Source organism: Lissotriton vulgaris, chromosome 2_1 (genome assembly GCF_964263255.1).
Source record: "Lissotriton vulgaris chromosome 2_1, aLisVul1.2, whole genome shotgun sequence".
In the NCBI taxonomy this organism is placed as follows: Eukaryota; Metazoa; Chordata; class Amphibia; order Caudata; family Salamandridae; genus Lissotriton; species Lissotriton vulgaris.
Window position 1 is genome coordinate 448,006,401 of NC_141687.1, and position 20,032 is coordinate 448,026,432.

The window sequence follows — 20,032 nt, forward strand, 5'->3', positions numbered from 1 at the left end:
AATAATTATTATATATTAATAATATTAAAAAAATATGTAAGACTTTGAATAAAAGATGTAATATTTGGTTATTGTGTATATTTATATGAATAAGTTTGTGTTTATTTTTAAGTAAACATTATAAATGTTTATGGTAATAATTAATAATGATAAATAATATAACTTATTTATTGTTATTAATATAACAATTAGAACCATTTACTATATAAACAATGGCCAGAAAAAAGTATTTATTTTATCTGTGAATGTATATATTTTTGCAAATACAAAATGAATGTTTATGTTTATTAATTAATAATAATAATAATTAATAAAATAATTATTATTTTTATTAATTATTACAAAATGTTTTATAATAATTTCTAACTATAACAAAAGTATAAAATAGCTTAACTAATATTTTGGCTATACCAGATATTATAATTAAACATATTGTTTGCCTATACAATTATAAACTTTACAACCGAATCGATTTCTATGTTTAATGTAAAAACAACTTTTTCAGAAATATACACCAAGAAATATTTTATTTTGTATTTCAATTTCTTCTAACAAATGTAATAATACTCATGTTACTTGTTAAAATTAAATTTTTTTTATATATATTTAATACGTTTAATATTTAATATTAACATTATTAAATATGTATGTAAGAAATGTATAACAAATCATTGTTTTATGTATTTCTATATAAATACTTGAAACTGTAAGTGACTGATGGGAATATGTAAAATTTACTGAAAGAATGTTGTAAACAAATTTATTTTTATTATTGACAACATGTATATAAATGTAAATATGTTATTCTGTGAATACTAAAAGTCAAAAAAATGTGATGTTATATTTGTTTGTGATTGTATTGTAGTACACAATAAAAATTTACAAAATTGTTTAATAAAGTTTTTTGAAAAAATCCATGTTGCATTATTTGTTAATATTAAAAGACAGTAATGAACAAATGTATGCAAATGTGCTGCACACTGACCAATTTAATATGTCCTATTGCTACTCCAGTCAAGCTAATATCATAGAAGCTGCAGGACACTAGCTAAAAATTATTTACTATTCCTACTCCACTCAAGCTAATATCATAAAATGTGGTGGAGACTGACCAATGTTTATTTATTAATCCAACTCCAGTGTAGGTAATATCAGTGATGGTGCTGGACACTAACCAATTAATAATTAGAATTCCAACTCCACTCTAGCTACTGTCTGGAAACATGCTAATAGATATATTTTTTTGATCAAAGTAAAACTTAATAATGTAAAGTTATATTATTTGGTATTTTCGTATAATAGCTTTAATGTATAAGTGTTTTATGTTACACTATACACCAGCACTCTAAAATACCCAAAACTGTCCCTAAACACTAAAAATACCCCTTCACCCCAAAGCCCAAAACTGACCCAGAACCCTACAAATACCCCTTTATCCACAAACTTAAAACTGACCCAGAACCCTACAAATACCCCTTTACTCAGAAAATGAAAACTGACCCTCAACCCCAAAAATACCCCTTTACTCAAGAACAGAAAATTGACCCAGAGCCCCAAAAATACCCCTTTACCCACAAACTGAAAACTGACCCTGATCCCAAAAAATACACCTTTACCCAAGAACTGAAAACTGACCCTGACCCTTTAAAAAACTCCTTTACCCACAAACTGAAAACTGACCCTGAACCCTACAAATACCCCTTTACCCACAAACTAAAAACTGACCTCAACCCAAAAAATACCCCTTTACCCAAGAACTGAAAACTGACCCTGAACCCCAAAAATACCCCTTTACCCACAAACTGAAAACTGACCCTGATCCCAAAAAATACACCTTTACCCAAGAACAGAAAACTGACCATGAACCTTAAAAAACTCCTTTACCCACAAACTGAAAACTGACCCTGAACCCTACAAATACCCCTTTACCCACAAACTGAAAACTGACCCTCAACCCTAAAAATACCCCTTTACCCAAGAACTGAAAACTGACCCAGAAGCCCAAAAATACCCCTTTACCCACAAACAGAAAACTGACCCTGATCCCAAAAAATACACCTTTACCCAAGAACTGAAAACTGACCCTGAACCTTAAAAAAACTCCTTTACCCACAAACTGAAAACTAACCCTGAACCCTACAAATACCCCTTTACCCACAAACTGAAAACTGACCCTGAACCCTACAAATACCCCTTTACCCACAAACTGAAAACTGACCCTCAACCAAAAAAACCCTTTACCCAACACCTGAAAACTGACCCTGAACCCTATAAATACCACTTTACCCACAAACAGAAAACTGACCCTAAACACTATAAATACCCCTTTACCCACAAACGAAAAACTGACCCTGACCCCAAAAAATACACCTTTACCCCTGAACTTAAAACAGACACTGATTATAAAAAAATACCCCTTAATCCACAAACTGAAAACTGACCCTTCACCCTTTCAAAACCCCTTTACCCAAAAACTTAAAAATGTCCCAAATCCCACTAAATACACCTTTAATCACGAACAGAAAAATTACCCTGAACCCTAAAAAATTACCCTATACCAAAAATTAATAAACTGACCATGAACACTATAAATAATAATGAACACAACATTAAACATTAATATTTAATTAACAAAAAAATAATATTTAACAAAAAAAATATATATTATCACATTAGCTATAATAATACATTTGATTAATTAATATTGTTTAATTCCAATTAATTAATTAACATGAACATACATTTATACATTACATTTAAATGTATCCAATTAATGTAATTAAGTCATTATTATAAATTAATTACCAATTAATTATTTTAAATAATATGCAAAATATTAATAAGATCATTAACTAATTATAAATAAATTGTTAGCAATTTATAAATTTCAATAATATGCTAATTCATAATAAAATAAAGCAATAATTATTTATAATTAATAACCAATTTATCAATTTAAATAATATCCAATTCAATAAAAAATACACTAATTAATAATAATTAATTAATCAATTAATCAATTAAATAATATGCTAAATACTTAATAAAACAATTAACTAATTAATATTAATTAATTACCAATTAAAATCTAATTAAAACAATTACCAAACATATATTGATTAATTGATTATTATTAAATTACTTCCCACACTATTCCCCTATAAACCCACAACCCGCTCCTAAACATTAACTACTATTTTTTTATATATTATATATAATATTTTTTTTTTAACATTATTTTCGACATATTCTCGATATTTTTTACTTTCACTATATTTCGATATTTTGTCTGGTCGATATTTTTGAGTCGATATATTTGTATTCGATATTTTTGGGTAATTTTTTCAGTCGATATTTTGTCCAACGATATTCCTATAGTCGATATTTAGTTAATGTCGATATTTTTTCGTCGATATTTTGTCCATTCGATAATATGTAGTCGATATTATGTCCAGTTACCATCTGCAAGCACATATCAAAGGATATCAGGCAGGGACAGTCCAAGAACGTAGAGGGCAAAGAGTGTCCACAGTTCAATTCAATATCATCCTCCACATGCGTTCCCCGCTCATCACCTGTAGGTCTTATTTTATAGTTTTATACAGAACAGCAACAACCCCCATCCCCCAAACCCAAACAATCCCGGTCCCAGGTCACAGTAAAGTTCATCGTATTAATGTTGAATGGTAAATCAATGTAGAAGGTACGCAAGGTACTGCCATCAGTTGTACAAGCAGTGCAACCCCAGATATGAAATTCATCATGTGCCATCAGTCGTTGTGCAAGAACAGTGAAACTTACAGATAGGACAGCCCCCCCCAGGAGCCACACTCACCAGCAGAAACAGACATCCCATTGGCGACAACAACTCAGCCCAACCATTCAGTCATGCAAACCCTCAGGCACACCGACACCAGGCATTCAATCCCCGCCCTCGCCATCAGAACTGTCGTCCTCCTCCAATGCAAGCATATATGTAGTGTATGGGGCCCAAATGTCCCGTGGACGTGACTTTTCGGGCAGAGTTTCAGCATAGCAGGTTAACTGATCCCTGCAGTAGGCCAGGTCCTTTAACCACAGTTGCACATCGGGCGCCCGCCTGCCACCCCACACCATAGCCACCCTCCACTTAGCAAGCTGTAATGCCAGTACAATCAATTTCCGCTCCCCACAAGGCACTCCAGAGGCAAGCCCCAGCAAGCATAGCCGTATATCAATCGCAACCTCCGTGGCCGTCATTTTAGTCAGCGCCTCAGTCACAGCCAACCAGAATCCATACACCCGGGCACACCCCCATGCCAAATGCACAAAATCTGCATCATCCTCTCCACACCGGACACACTTCGCAGTGTCCCGAAGACCATATCTGACCAGCTGTGCTGGCGTGTAATACCACTGATGTAGAAATTTAAAGTGGAGTAGGCGGAAATTGCCATTAGCCACGTAGCCCCCAGTCATGGAGCAGCATTCAGTCCACTCCTCATCCGTTAACGGCTTTGGCAGACTCCTATCCCATCTGGCCCTAGCCAGTAGAGCCCCCCCCCCCTTCGTCTTCTTGAGCAGCACGGTATAGTCTGGAGAGCAGTTTAACTCTGTCTGTCGTGGTGTAGATTAATTGCAAAGCGCTCAGTGCTAAGGGTTCCTCCGGATATGTAGGATATAAGGAGTGTATGGCCGCACGGAGTCTAACATAAATAAAGGTAGCCATGACCACATTCGTGGATTGCTCCGTCACAGTTTGCAATGGAAGGAACTTGGCCCCTGGGAAGAGATCCCCCATAGTGTGGAGACCAGCACCCTGAAGGACCTGCAAACCACCAATTTCACTCGACACCGAGATATCCGAATGATACAACAGCGGCATGCTAGGAGCATAGAGCGGTAACCTGCCAGCTCTCCTACCAAGCTCACGCCAGGCATTCGCTGTGGAACGGACTGTATCCACCTCACCCTTGTCGAACACCGAGTGAGTGTTACCCACCATAGCTTTCAAAGGGTACGGCAGAGTAGCGCTGGCCTCAAGTGCCACGTGAGGAGTGTACGGGGGCGCAGACACCCAATAGGCAGCAAAGTGCGCACAAGTAATATAGCTTCATATCCGGCACGGCAAAACCACCCAGTGCGTAGGGCTTGGTCAGCACATTCCACGTCACTCGCGGCTTCTTGCCAGCCCAGGCTAAGGTAGTCAGCAAAGAGCGCAGCTGCGCAAAGAAATGTGAGGTCAGTCAAAGTGGTATGTTTACAAAAAGATACAAAAATTTTGGGAGGACAACCATCTTGATTAAAGACACGCGGTCAGCCAAGGTGAGAGGGAGCTTAATCCACCGAGATACCTGATCCTCCAGTTTGGAGACAGCCACACCATAATTGGCTCTAATTACCTCCTGACTATCCCGATGAATCTGGATCCCTAGGTAGCGCACCGGATCCACAGCCCACTCCAGTGGAAATTCCAGAGGGAACGGAACTGTAACGTCTGTGAGAGGCAGCATAACAGATTTATCCCAGTTGATAGTCAAACCAGAATGCCGGCCAAACCGGATGAACTCCCGAAGGATAGGTTCAAGATGGCGTGCAGGCTCGCGCACATAAAGCACCATGTCATCGGCATACATGGACACAGCCAACGAATGAAGGGGGAATTTCAGAGACGCGTCTGCATACCTTTGTCTCAGAACACAGGCCAGGGGCTCCATCACTATAGCAAACAATAAAGGTGAGAGAGGACAACCCTGCCGAGTACCTCTCCGCACCGGGAACGAGTTCGAGACATGGCCGTTGACCCGCACACGGGCCACCGGGTCAGTGTAAAGAAGAGTCACCAACGATGTAAAAAAGAAGGGCACCCCCATGCGATGTAAAATAGCTATCATATACCTCCATGCCACTGAGTCGAATGCCTTCGCGGCATCAAGCAGAACAGCCACTGCAGCCAGTTCCGGTTTGAGTAAATGTAATACAGCAAAAAGAGCCCTGAGATTGTGGGTGGTAGACCGAAGCGGTATGAGCCCCGACTGATCAGGCAGCACCATTACCAGAAGTAGCAGCCGCAGGCGAGTTGCAAGCACCTTAGCTATAATCTTAACGTCAGTGTTCATTAGTGAGAGGGGACGATACAACTCACAGTGGTCTGGAGGCTTCCCGGGCTTCGGCAATGCAACCAGCAGTGCCTCCCTCATCGTGGTCGGGAACTGGCCCCGTTCCACAGACTCCTCCAGCACCATCGCCAAGTGTGGAAGCAAAAGATCAACATACTCCTTATAGAATTCAGCAGGCAAGCCGTCCGTGCCAGTAGCTTTCCCATTAGGAAGAGCAGCAATCGCCTCCCGAAACTCCTCCTCGGTGATGTGGTGCATTAGGAATTCTTGCTGACCTCTCGAAAGCCAAACCAAAGCTATATCATCAAAGTATTGAGCTATTTCTTCCTCCGTCGCTGTCTCCCGATACTCATACATACCCTCATAATATCTTGCAAAGCAACTCAGGATGCCGGGCGTGTCAGTCACGACCTCCCCTCCATCCACAATCTCCTGCACCGCACAATGCTTGGCCCATGCTTCCCTTATGCGAAACGCCAGCCCTTTCCCCGGTCTGCCCCCCTCCCCGTAATATCGCGCCCTGGTGTGCTTGGATAAGAACTTCACCTCCTGATCGGCCAGCTCGTTGTATTCGGAAACCTTTGATCTAATGTCGGCTAGTAGAGCTTCCCCAGGGCAGTCCTCCAACTGCCGCTCCAACACCAGCAACTCCCTTTCCAACCTAGACATGGAGTCTCTCAGTGATGTCAGGACTCCGGATTGAAGGCCAATACACGCCCCACGAATAGTCACTTTAAAGGCCTCCCACACTCTGCACATACTATTAACCGTGCAGACATTTTTCTCAAAGAACTCTACAATAATAGTTCTGAGTCGCTCGCGGAGCACCAAATCGGTCAAGGTTCCCGGAGATAAGCGCCAAGTGAACGGAGCAGGCGTACACAACGGCACCTGCAGCAGCAAGCGAACCGGCGCATGGTCAGAGAGCGTGCGTGGCAAATGGTCAACCTCCAACACCCATCCACTCACATCCCGAGTCACCAACCAGTAATCCAATCGCGATCAGGTGTCGTGAGCTGAAGTATAACAAGTACCCTCTCTCCTTCCCGGGTGCTTCAAACGCCATACATCAACCAATCCCAGTCCTTGCATACCCTCATGAACCTCAGCAGCCGCTTTCTTCCGCACCCAGGGCTTGTCCTGTTTCCTGTCCATTTCCCCATCCAAGATCACATTAAAATCCCCACCGCAAATTACAGCCGACTGTGGCAACATGTATACCTTATTCCAAAGTGCAACATAGAAATCAGGGTCATCCACATTAGGTCCATACACATTAATGAGCGTGACAGGGGAACCGCATAAAGTACCATGCACAATAATATAGCGCCCTTCCTTGTCAATGTCTTCATGTATCGTAACAAATGGCACAGACTTTTTAATCAATATCATCACACCACGTGCATATGAGGAGTAGTTCGACGCCAGTCTAACCCCCGCCCATCTCCGACCCACAGTTTCCGCAGCTTTGCCCCATAGATGTGTCTCCTGTAAGAAAGCGATATGCGTACCATGCCTGTTTAGAAACGCCAACATTTGTCTAGTCTTTTGAGGGCGGTTCAACCCCCTCACATTCCAAGTAACACATGCAATTTTACCCCCCCCGGCCATCCACCCAAAGTTGACAGGTATCCCTAAACAAGCAGGGCCACCCCTTCTGTCTAGAAGGAGCACAATGCATAGAGCCCAGCAACCTCCGAAGCCCAGTAAGGAGAGTCACCCTCATCAGGTAACACAAGGCCCAGGCACTGCCCAACCCCGGTCCAACCCCTACATACCTCCTGCAATACTGTGACCATACCCAGGATCGAAACATACCCCCCAACCCCCCACCACCCACTTCAGCGTCCCCAACCTGCCAAAGCCGACCCCAGCCCCCCTCCCCCAACAACCCCAACTGTATGTTCATAAATGTGTGGGGATCTCCCATATGTGGGGACGCAGTGGCGCACAGCTCCCGCCAGAAATCTGACGAGAGAGCGGACCGCGTAAGCGATAATGAATTCCCGCTCCCCCCCAACACTCAGAGCATTAAGGATCCCTGCAAAGCATGTCCGCCCAGCAAGTGCAACAGAGCAATCGGCTCTCCCGCCAGGATCTCATCAAGTAGAAAATAAGCCCAATAAGCAAATATCAAAGGTCATATGAGTAATAACACACTAGTCATACACCACCCTATGCATAGTCACAGTGGGGCACAATCCAAAAGTCGATTTAAACACAGTATTTACATGCCAATCCTCCTCAGCCCCATAAATGAGTCACAATGCAATATTAGTAGGAGTACCGTAGACAACCAGCAATAGCAGAGGCTCGCCGAATAAAACAGGGTGAAGAGCACAGCAAGCCAGAGATGGACACTGTACCAAGTCGTATCGCATCCAGTAGGGTTAACTCTGCCAGTTGAAAATCGCGTATTCTACATCCTCCATGAGGTCTCCTTCCCCTTCCTGCTGTCCATTAGAGTCCTTTTACGTTTTTTCTGTTTCTTCGCGTAGTCCATGGCAGCCTTAGGGTTAGCAAAGATTTTGTTGTCCGATGGAGGTCCAATTTGAAGACGCGCCGGGTACAACATGGCGTATGGAATGTTCTCGGCTCGCAGCAGTTGCTTCACTGGAGCGAACTCCTTGCGCGCTGTTTGCACCGCCACAGTAAAGTCAGGGAAGAACTCCAGCTTATTTCCTTGGTACTCAATGGTGCCCTTTTCCCTGGCCAGCCGAAGTATAACATCTCGGTCCCTGTAATTAAGAATACGAGCGATAACAGGGCTTGGGTTGGCTCCAGGCACAGGCCTTTTTGCCAGGGAACGGTGCGCTCGCTCCACGATGAAGACCTTCGATAACTTATCCGAGCCAAAAATGTCCACTAACATTCTCTCCATAAAGTCTTCCATCCGACCCACATTGGTGGACTCCGGAAGGCCCGTGACGCGAATGTTTTTTCGTCTGGACCTTCCTTCCAACTCCTCGTTCTTCGCCTGGATCACAGCCAGCACCCTCTCCATGTTGAACACCTTAGTGGTCACTGTGGCCAGTCCATTCTCTGTAGCGGACACTCTCTGCTCCACCTCGCCCATTCGCTCGTTCTGCCGATCGAACTGCGTCGCCATATGGTCGAGCCTGTGATTGACCGCCTCCATGGTGCATTCAATGGATTGCAGCGTTTTTTGCATCGCCACCAACGTGGTCAACCGCCCCGAAGTTTCAGCGTCCGGCGGTGATTGTGAAGAGGACGTCGCCGTTTTCTTCGCCTCAAAGTTGATCTTGGGCTGATTACGGTCCGGCCTACCCATGGCGCCTCCACAACGCTCAACCTGGCCCAGGGGCAGCAACCCACGTGGTCGCGGGCCTAGTCTATCCTCACCCCGGCAGTCGCAGTTCAGGGCTTAACAGTGTACCCAAAGCAGTAGGCCAAGATCCGCAGGAGCTTCAGTAATCCTCTCGATTACACAGATTTGCAGCGCAAAGGGTCTTCCAATCACACCGGTTAGGAGCACACCTCCAACTATCAGCCGCTGTGTCTCAACGCCGTTGCGTACCCCAGCCAGGCGAAGCTCGCTCGGCGAGGCCTAGCGCCGCCTCCGCAGCCCCGGTCTCGCGTAGGCCAGCGCCTCACTCACCTCCACCAGCGGGGCAGGATTCAAATGCGCTCGGGCTCCAGGCACCAGGTCGCCGTCCACCGAGCTCCGTCCACGCCCACAGCTCAGATCACAGGACACCAGCCGGAGTGGCCGTGCAGGCAGAGCGGATCCCAAACTCCAAGCCGGTGGGCGGACCACGCCACCAGCACACGCGCCTCTGGTCGTCCGGCAGCCAGCCAACGGCAAGTCCGAGAACTCGGGCCAAACGACCCTCTCAGCCAGGGGAGAGCACCTCACTCGAGTCCCAGGCACTTCAGGTGAGTGTTGTCATCGAGTCGGGGGGAAAAAGCAGCAGAATATACAGGATTTTACAGCAAATTATGGACGGTCCCAGCAGAGCCTCACATACGTGCGGCCATCTTGCTCGGCGCCCTCTAGCGCCCCCCGTTCGTTTCTTATTATTAATGTTTTCCTGATGCATTTGAGGTTTGCTCTTGCTTAGTTTACTTAGTCTTAGTATCTATTTAAGCTATTTCTGAGATGTTATTCATATAATGGTCCTATAGCCTTTAGAGTCAGCTACTGTTTTGATACATTTTAGTTTCTACCTATTTCCTATTTAATTACTTCTTGTCTTTTTTCTACTTTCACTTCATTGATTGGCATGTTTCACACTTATTTGATGTCTTTCTCCCTTCGGTTTCATTCATTTTTTCATAGTGCTCTCTCTCTCCTCCTATGTAGTAACTTGATATATGCATATTTTTTCTATAGACTTACCGGTTGAATTGTTCTTTTTGTAATATTCCTCTTAGTATCAGTCCAGATTTCAGATGTCTTCCTTTTCCTAATTAATCATAACAAGTTATGTGTTACATTGGGGTTGTTCAAACTGATTGTTAATATACCTCATGACGGTCCCCTTGCTCGTCTTCCCACATTCCCCCTATTATGAATTTGGTCTTTTTCAGACCTTTCTCGTTAAGTTCTTTTCCCTCCTTCTCTTGCCTTTCCTTGACTATCTGTTTCTATCTTTTCTCACTTTCATCTTTCTCTTTCTCTCTTTGGATTTCCTAATAGGATTCTCCCTTTTTGGTCTTAATGCTTTGTGGTTGCCTGCTTGTATTGGTGTTGCTTGTTTGCTTTCTCTCATCCATGTATTGTATTTTCTTTTTTCTGCAAGATTATGTCTGGCTTGAATGTGTTGTCCCTTAATGGTAAGGGTTTGAACCATCCAGTCAAGAGGTCAAAAATCTTGGATTATTGCAAATCTCTTTCCTCGGATCTAGTTTTTTTTCAGGAAACGAAGGTCTCTATCAGAGAGGCACTCTTCCTAAAGAAGGAGTGGGTAACAGATGTTGTTTGCTCCAATGCTTGTGGTAAAAGAAATGGGATTATCACTTTAATCTCTAAAAATTCGGGCTTGTCCATAGTCTCTTCTGAGCACGATACCGAGGGTCGCTGGTTATTAACTAAGCTGTCTGATGGCAATGCTGATCTTTATGTCATGAATATTTACACCCCTAACAAGGATGATCCGTCTTTTTGGAAAGCAGTTACCAAAAAATTGAACGACACACCTCACTCGGGTAATCTTATTGTTGGTGGGGATTTCAATTTACCAATGGATCCCATTCTAGATAGAAATTCAGCTTTTCAGTTTCGCCCTCCTAAATCGCATAAACAACTAATTAATATGTGTTCTATATCTCATCTTGAGGATATATGGCGTCTACATAACCCCACTGGTAGTGATTTTTCTTTCTTTTCTTCCCCTCATTCTACCTTTTCGCGTATTGACTATTTATTGGTACACTCCTCTCTGGTTTCTTCTTCCTCCTCTCCGCTTATTCCCCCTATTCTGATTTCTGATCATGCGGCAGTTACTTTTATGTTGCTGTCCTTTGCTACTAAGACAAGACCTCGCTCCTGGAGATTAAATACTGAAATTTTGCATGATGATTCCCAGATTCGTGAATTCTCCAATGAAATTGAAACTTTTTTTCTTGAGAATGAAGGCTCAGTTACTTCCCCAATTGTCCTCTGGGATTCGTTTAAGTGTACTTTCCGTGGTCAGGTTATTAAGTGTATGTTGAAAAGGAATGCTGCTATCAAAAAAGGAACTTACCGACTTGGCAACTGAGATAAAAAATCTAGAAGCTCTCTTTCGACATTCTAAAGATAAATCCTGCCAACAGTCGATTAAGCAATTAAAATATACATATAACACCATAGTCACCAAGAGAGCCCATATTGGGGTTCAGGCTCAGAAATCCAAAAGGCTATTGTTAGAAAACTGAGTTGTGAAGATTCTTGCGGCTACCTTAAAATTTCAGGAATCCTCTTATAAGTCTTCTCAGATTTCTTCTATTAATGATCACCTTGGCAATAAAAAATGTCAGACTGAGGAGATTCTTGAAGTTTTTTGTGGTTTTTATAATAACCTACATACTCCTTCTAATCAATCCTCTTTCGAGCAATGTCAAGAGTTCTTAAAATCTGTCCCAGTAAAATCTATTTCTGTGGAGGATAGTAATTCTTTAAATGGACCAATTACCTCTGACGAAATTATTGCTGCAATTAAAGCCACTCGTTCTGGAAAAGCTCCAGGGCCTGATGGATACCCTATTTTGTTTTACAAAACCTTTCTTCCTTTGATTGTTCCCAAGCTTCAATCTGTTTTTGATGCCTTTATTAAGGATGGATCTGTTTCTGGTTCTGCTGCTGATGCCACCATTGTAGTGATTCCAAAAGAGGGAAAAGATCACTCTGACCCCAAAAACGTCCGTCCTATTTCCCTTCTTAACATGGAAGCTAAGATTTTTGCTAAAATCCTAGCTAAGTGTTTGGAATCCTTCATTCCTAAACTGGTGCATCCATCTCAAACGGGCTTTGTAAAGGGTCGTCTCGCGCGGGATAATATCAGAACCTTTTGTCATATTCTCAGTTCAGCTAAATGCTCCAAGCTCCCGGCCGCTGCTTTGGCTATCGATGCAGAAAAGTCCTTCGATAAGGTCTCTTGGCCTTTTCTACATGCTGTATTATGTGCACATAATCTTGGTGACTCCTTTATTCATATGGTCATGTCCCTCTATTCACAACCCCGAGCCAACATAAGAGTCAATGGCGCTACGTCGTCCTTTTTAAATCTTCGCCAGGGCACTAAACAGGGATGTCCTTTATCTCCACTTCTGTTTTTATTATCCATTGATCCCCTCCTTAGACTAATTGACATACATCCAGATATTAAGGGTTTTTCTTTTGGCCCTCACCGGATTAAAACTGCGGCTTACGCGGATGATGTCCTTATTTTCTCAGATGATATTGCTTTGGCCATTCCTGTTATTTCTGATACCATCTCTCTTTTTTCAAAGGTTTCATGATACACCTTAAATAAGGACAAGACTGAGATGTTCCCACTGAATTCTTATTGTTTCTCTACACATATGGGCTCTGCTGGCTTTAAATGGCAATCTAAGCAATTTAAGTCTTTGGGTATCTATTTTTGTTCCACCTTGTATGATACAGTTGCTTATAATGAAAATCAGACTATTCTTAAAGTACGGCGTCTGTTCGACGCCTGGTCTCCGAAACACATTTCATGGTGGGGGCACCTTCAGACTCTTAAAATTAAGATTACGCCTATTATTAATTTTGTCTCTTCCATGCTCCCAGTAAAGTTATCTGTTTCCTTCTTTCATGACATTGATGTTCTTACTTCTAAATTTTTATGGAATAATAAAAGCGCTAGAATTGCTTATAAATTCTTACGAAAACCTTATGATATGGGAGGTTGTAACTTTCCCGATTGGGGAAAATATCAAACTGCCTTTCTGGCATCTCAAGGTGCTCTCTGGTTTTCATCCCCTCTTATTCATGTTCCATCTTGTTTGCTACTAGAGCAAGAACTGGCCTCTCCTTTGCCGACTGCTTCTTTTTTAACTACGTCTACCTTGTCTATTCATTTTTCCCGTTCTATTATATTCGATACTATTGCTGTGGTAAAAACGGTGGACAAGAGGGTGGCGACTCCATTGCACAAATCTAGGTAGTCGTCTATTTGGCGGAATTCTAAAATTAAAATTACAATTGCTTCTTCTTTGATGTCTTATTGGGCTTCTAAAGGGATCTCGCTTGTTAAACATATCTTTGATTCCAATAATGCTCCATTACCGTTTTCCTCTTTAGCTCAACAGTTTTCTTTATCTAATTTAGATTTTTATACCTTTCTCAAGATCAAAGTGGCACTTGCTAAGTTGTGCCTTCATCCTACTTCCCCTACAATTACACTCTTTCAAATATGGATTAGGACTGGTCACGTAGCTTCTAAAATTTATACATTTTTACAATCTACTTCAATACCTACCCATACTGTAGCTCAGCAAAAATGGTTACACCATTTTGACCAGAGTGTCACGGACCATATTTCTTCAGACACTTGGCAGATGATTGGTAAATTTTCTCTTTGTAATAAAATCGCCCCATTGTTAATGCAATCTAAATTGTTCTCCGTTAACCTTCTCCATTGGACTCCTACTCGCTTACACTCGTTGAATCTCAAAGAGGACAATCTTTGTTGGAGTTGTGGCTTATTACCAGGCGATTTTCCTCATAGGTTCTTTGACTGTTCCCTTCTTCAACCCTTTTGGGATCTCATTCACAAACACCTCACGCTCATTTTTGGTATTCAGTTTCAACTATCTTTTCCATTAATCCTATTAGGCCCTTTAGCATCCCCAGTCCCTCTTCCCTTAGATTCCATGGAATTACAGCTGTTAGATCTTTTATTGACTGTTGCAGTTAAAGTAATTTTAATGGAGTGGAAATCATTTTCTTCAGTTTCTTATCATACTTGGTGGGCTTGGGTTTCCTTTTTACGTAGTGCTCATACCTCGGTTGATCACGCCCATCTTTCTCCGTCTATTGCTAGTGGTGTTTTGACTGCATTGGATACCTACATGGATTTATCTTCGAAAGGGTTGGTTGTACAATACCCCTTTGATATATCTGGTTGAATGGTGTCTGGTCTGTTGGAATGGTCCGGTGGAAATCCTCCTCTCTCTTTCTTTTCTTGCTTTTTCTCTCTTTCACTTTCTTCTCTTCGTTTCTCTCTTTTCTTCTTTATTCTCTCTTCTTTCCCTTACTTTTTTTTCCTTGGGTACTCTAACTGATAGTGATACTCTTGATTCTTGTTTCTGATATATATTAATTGTTTTTACCATACTTAATTTATTTATCTGAATCTGGCGGGCTACCTTTGTTGCAGATGTCTCTTTTACAACGCATGCTTGCCTACTATATTTTGACTGTTTTATCCTATATCAATTGTATCACTGACACTTGTATTGTGTATCTTCATTTGCTTTTTCATAATAATAAAATTCTTTGAAATGAAAAAAAAAAAAGACAAACTTATTTGAAAGCTATGCTAGTGGTAGCTATGGAGAGCTGCCTTCAGGCTAAGTCTTAAAGGAATGAAAAGCAGCTTGTTTTATCAGTCTATAATCTCATGAATGACCAATTGAAAGGAGAATCACACCTGGTATATATATAAAATATATTTATTTATTCTAATCACACACTACTAGTCTCTTTATGAATCTCTTGGATAGTAGCTAGATTAGGGTGTCTGCTACATTGGCGGAGTCCACTTGGCCTACTGCATATTATCTGCCACTTGATGTGGTTTGACCAGGTCGATTGACACGGACCTGTTCTACTTTTTACCAGCAAGGGGCGGCAGTAATACTGTTCTTGATCCCCAAGCTTAGGAATCCAGACAGGCCTTGCTGGGACGGTCGGGTTTTCTTCAGTGGTCGTTGGCTTCAGGAACACGTTACATTGTTTAGTTCTTATTTCATTTAAGACCTGTAAAACAACCAAACGGTCTTTGATATCAAAAGGTTTTTGGTGTACCACTGACGTCTGACAATTGAGGTCCGCAATCAGCATCCTAGTCCCAAAAAGGACCTCATATTTAGTGATTCCCCCTAGGGAACTTCTTGGCAAATTATTAAGACTATGTTGGACACTTATTAGATGTTTGACCCACCCATCACCTGAACCTAATACCCAAGCTGTTATAGATTGCTTTACGTCCCGATTTTTTCTCTCCACAACTGAATTTCTCTCAGGATGGAATAGACAAAAGTACTGCAATGCAACACCCAATTTGGCCATGACCTCCTTGTAAGCTCGAGAGCTAAACGCAGGACCCTGGTCAGAATATAGCGTGCCGACTGCATATGTGACGATAAAGACTTGCAAATCTTTTATAACAGTTCGAGCGTCTGCCAAGTGCTGAGGCCACATCCTAATGAACCTTGAACACAAATCCACTGCGACCATGATATATTTATAGATACAATCCCTCTGTAAGGGACCGCAGTGATCCAGGTAAACCACTCTAATAGTTCATCTGAAATTAACAGGGGCGTCTCGCCAGGACGTTTCACAGTGACTTTCATCTTTTGGCATATTTCAAATTCCAAAACATAGTTTCTGGTTTGTTTCCTCTTGCGTGGCCAGCAGTATTTCTGTTTTATTAATGACACTGTGGCGGAAACACCTGCATGTGCAGAGGGGAGCCCTTCATGTGCTGCTAGGCTTAGTACTAATCTATGTTCCATGTTTGGAATTACCCTATCCCCCACTCAAGGGTTCGAGCAAACGGAACATTGTTCGCATCATTTATATATGAGTATTTTAATGGAAACCCTTTAGGTAACATTTTTCCACTGTCTTTGCTTCAAGCACTGACAGCTAGAATTATTTTGCTGTCTATTTCCATTTTGTACGGGTGATTGCGGCTACAGAAGCCATTTGCACAGCTGCCTTCGTGGCTTCATCAGCCAATGAATTCCCTTCAACGTGAACGCTATCATGTTGATAACTCAGCGTATGTATCATGTTAGTGTTTTATAGTCCTTATCATAACTGAACTACTTGTTCCCAAAGCAGTTTATGCCTGATTGTGCCACCTTTTGCATCTTTTGCATCTTTGTAACCGTTTTGACTCCAGTTTTGCAAGTATTCATTGTAAGATTGTACACAATAATACGAATTGTGCACTATGACAGTGGGGAATTCGCAATCTGTATTTTCGAGTGCCATCTTGAAGGCGTGTAGTACAGCTCGCTGAGCTGTACAATCTCCTAGAGATTGAATTTTTGTGGCAATTGGTCGGAATTTGCCATTGCGCCATCGACCACTAATGATCATGCACGCTGCACTATAGGCTTGTTTACTCTCCTGAGCGGGTTGAGTTGATCCATCAGTATAAATTATACATTCATACTGCTTTAAAGGCAGAATTTCAGTAGGCAGAAGACATTCTTGATCGTATTGTAGAAATGCTTGTGTTTTCAAATATGGGTCAAAAACGTATTCAACGTCTGTTGCAGCAAGAGAATTAACCTATTTTATCCATCTCAGATGTAAAGCTTTTGCATTTGGAATGCTCGCTTTTGTCACTGCCTCTAAGGCAGGTACAGTAGTTACAATCATAATGCGTTTCCCCTTTGAAAGGGCTCTTTATTTTGCTACTGAGGTTTGAACAGCTGTCAGAATTTTTTCGATAGAAGTGAATTTCATTTCGGCTTGTGTGCATAAATGTGATTTTTAAGCTATTGGTACTTTTTCACCTTTGTTAAAAGTTACGTTTGTGAATCCGCATTGTCCTGGAATGATTCGGATCACTAAGTTGCATACGTTTACGCGTGTTTGTAAATGTTTGGTTGCTAAACATGTCTGTTTGGAGTGAACATAGAATTTCTGTGTTTTTTTGTGTCCAATTACCTGATTTGAAATAAGGTTTTATTAATGCGTAGAGAGGTTTACCCCGTTTTGCGTAATTTAGTATGTAAGCTCTGCGGAAATTCAGGAAACCTAGAATCGACTGTAAGTTTTTCAGCGTTTTTGAAGGTTGGAGCAGCGCACATTTCTCTAGAAAGATTGCTGCCAGGCTTTTGCCTTCACTTGATAATTTGTATCCTAGAAAAAAGACGTTGAGATAGGCAATTCAAGATTTTTTAAAATTGAATTTGTACCCTTCAGAGGCAAATCCCAGTATAATGGTGTTCACCCTGTTCAAGTGCCTATCCAAGTCATCGTCTGTCAGATAGATGTCATGGACATATGACAATGCTTCATCATCATAAGGTTGTAGTAACTCTGTTACTCTTGCTGAAAATAACCCAGGACTATTCTTGAATCCCTGAGGGAGACGACAGAAGTGACGCTGTGTCTCCATTATTGAGAAAGCGGTCAAATACCTACTTTCTGGTGCCCCAACCTTGGAAACACGCCCCAACCTTGGAAACACGCCATGGTGGTACCTTTACTAAAAAAATCGGGTGCAGATTCTTCCAACCCTGCCAATTTTCGCCCGATATCTCTGCTGCCAATCTTCTCGAAGATACTGGAGAGACATATAAATTCCCAGCTTTCTAAACTGGTCGAAAACACTGCTTTTCTCCATCCTTCCCAGTCGGGATTCCGGCCTAGGCACTCAACTGAGACAGCTCTCCTGGGGGTAACAGAGAGTCTGAGGCACGGTGTCGATCAAGGCAACACCATGGCGCTCATCCTGTTGGATTTGAGCGCAGCGTTCAACATCGTGTCACACTCCATCCTCATCGACTCTCTGAAATCTCTAGGTGTGGCAGTCCAGGCCTTGGCCTGGCTGGTGTCTTTTCTCAATGACCGAAGTTTTCAAGTGTTCTCTCCTAAAGCAGCTTCCACCATCTGCCCATCTACCCGCGGCGTTCCCCAAGGCTCAATCCTTAGCCCTTTATTATTTAACATTTATGTTAAACCCTTGGCAACCATAGTTGAACAGGCTGGGCTAACCCTGTTTTCCAACGCAGATGACACCCAGATTGTCTTCTCCCTATCAGGGAGAGACGAGAACAACATCTCCGCACGCAAGTCGGGCCTCACCCTTGTGGCCGACTGGATGCGGAGAAACTGTCTCAAACTTAATGGGGAGAAAACCGAGGTGAGTCTATAATGCACTGTTCTGTCAAGAAAAGTGTCTCCCCAGAGCACTCGGAATCCAAACAGTTTAAACAAAGTTCAAATAAAGGTTCAAAACATGTAACTCAGTTCAGTGTTTTTCTTTACTTGTGCATCATTTCATGATTCTTCTCATTATATACACATATTTAACTCATTGGCCCAATGCATTTCGGGCGGAGCCCTTCTTCAGGGGCCCTGTGAAATCCTGTAATGGTGAAGGATAAGTACAGTTTCAAAAAGCAAGTCTTTAAACATATGTTCATCCAAAATCAAACAGTATTAAACATATTACCAGTTGTTTAAGTGTACTCGAGAATCTTTACTGGGACCGTGCAGAAAATTAAGAGTGTCTAAGGAGTGGCCGAAATCGCCACATTTTTAAATAAAGTGCTCGTGAATTTGTGCTCAGCAAACCTGTTCAGGCGAGTATGGTGGTCGCGCTGATATATAACGGTGTCTGTAAACAAACGAAAGGTAACAGACGTTAAAAAGCGGGTCTCTGTCAAAGATTCGTTCGTGAAGGATGCTTACCGAGTGAAGTATTCTAGCCGAGTCCGTGTGGGAGTCCGGTTGAAGTGTTAGCGATGAAGTGTACTTCCGCGTTCTATGTGTAAAACCGGGTCGCAAAGCTCCTTAAATGTAAGAGCGGCGCTGATACGTTGCGATGTGTGTGTTGGTAACGAAGAATGCCATTGGTTGACACACGGTCACGTGTCTGGCCACACGAAAACGTTGTGTTTACATTTTATCTCGGTGCTACGAACTGTCTAGAAGATAGGGAAGGAATGTGTCATAAAAAATAGCGGTGTATTAGGGTTTTAATTGAACGTGAATGGTAAATAATGGGAATTGAATACTAGGGATTAAATACTCGAAGTGACAAAGAGTGTTCTCATTCTGGTGAGTAGAACATTCACAACAATAGCATGCAATCAATGGAAAAATAAATAAATTGTCTGTCAGCGAATATCTGGACATATGTCTATAAATAACAACTAAATTCTAAACGTTCATTGAGTCCTCTTGGCGCTGTCGATGACAGTTTGTTGATCCAGTAAAGTTCACGTCTTAACAGATATTGATCATTGTCTCTTCCTGGAAGTAAGGGAACCATTTCTAAGATGCAGAACTTCAGTTGGCTTGGATTGTGATGGTGATCGTTGAAATGTACTGCCACGTTGGATTTATTGGATTTTAGGCGAATGTTGCTGCGGTGTTCTATCAACCTGGTTTTTATTTTTCTGGATGTTTTGCCCACATATGGGAGTCCACATGGACATTTCAACATATATACAAGGTTGGTACTATCACATGTGCCATTGACTCTTAATTTGAT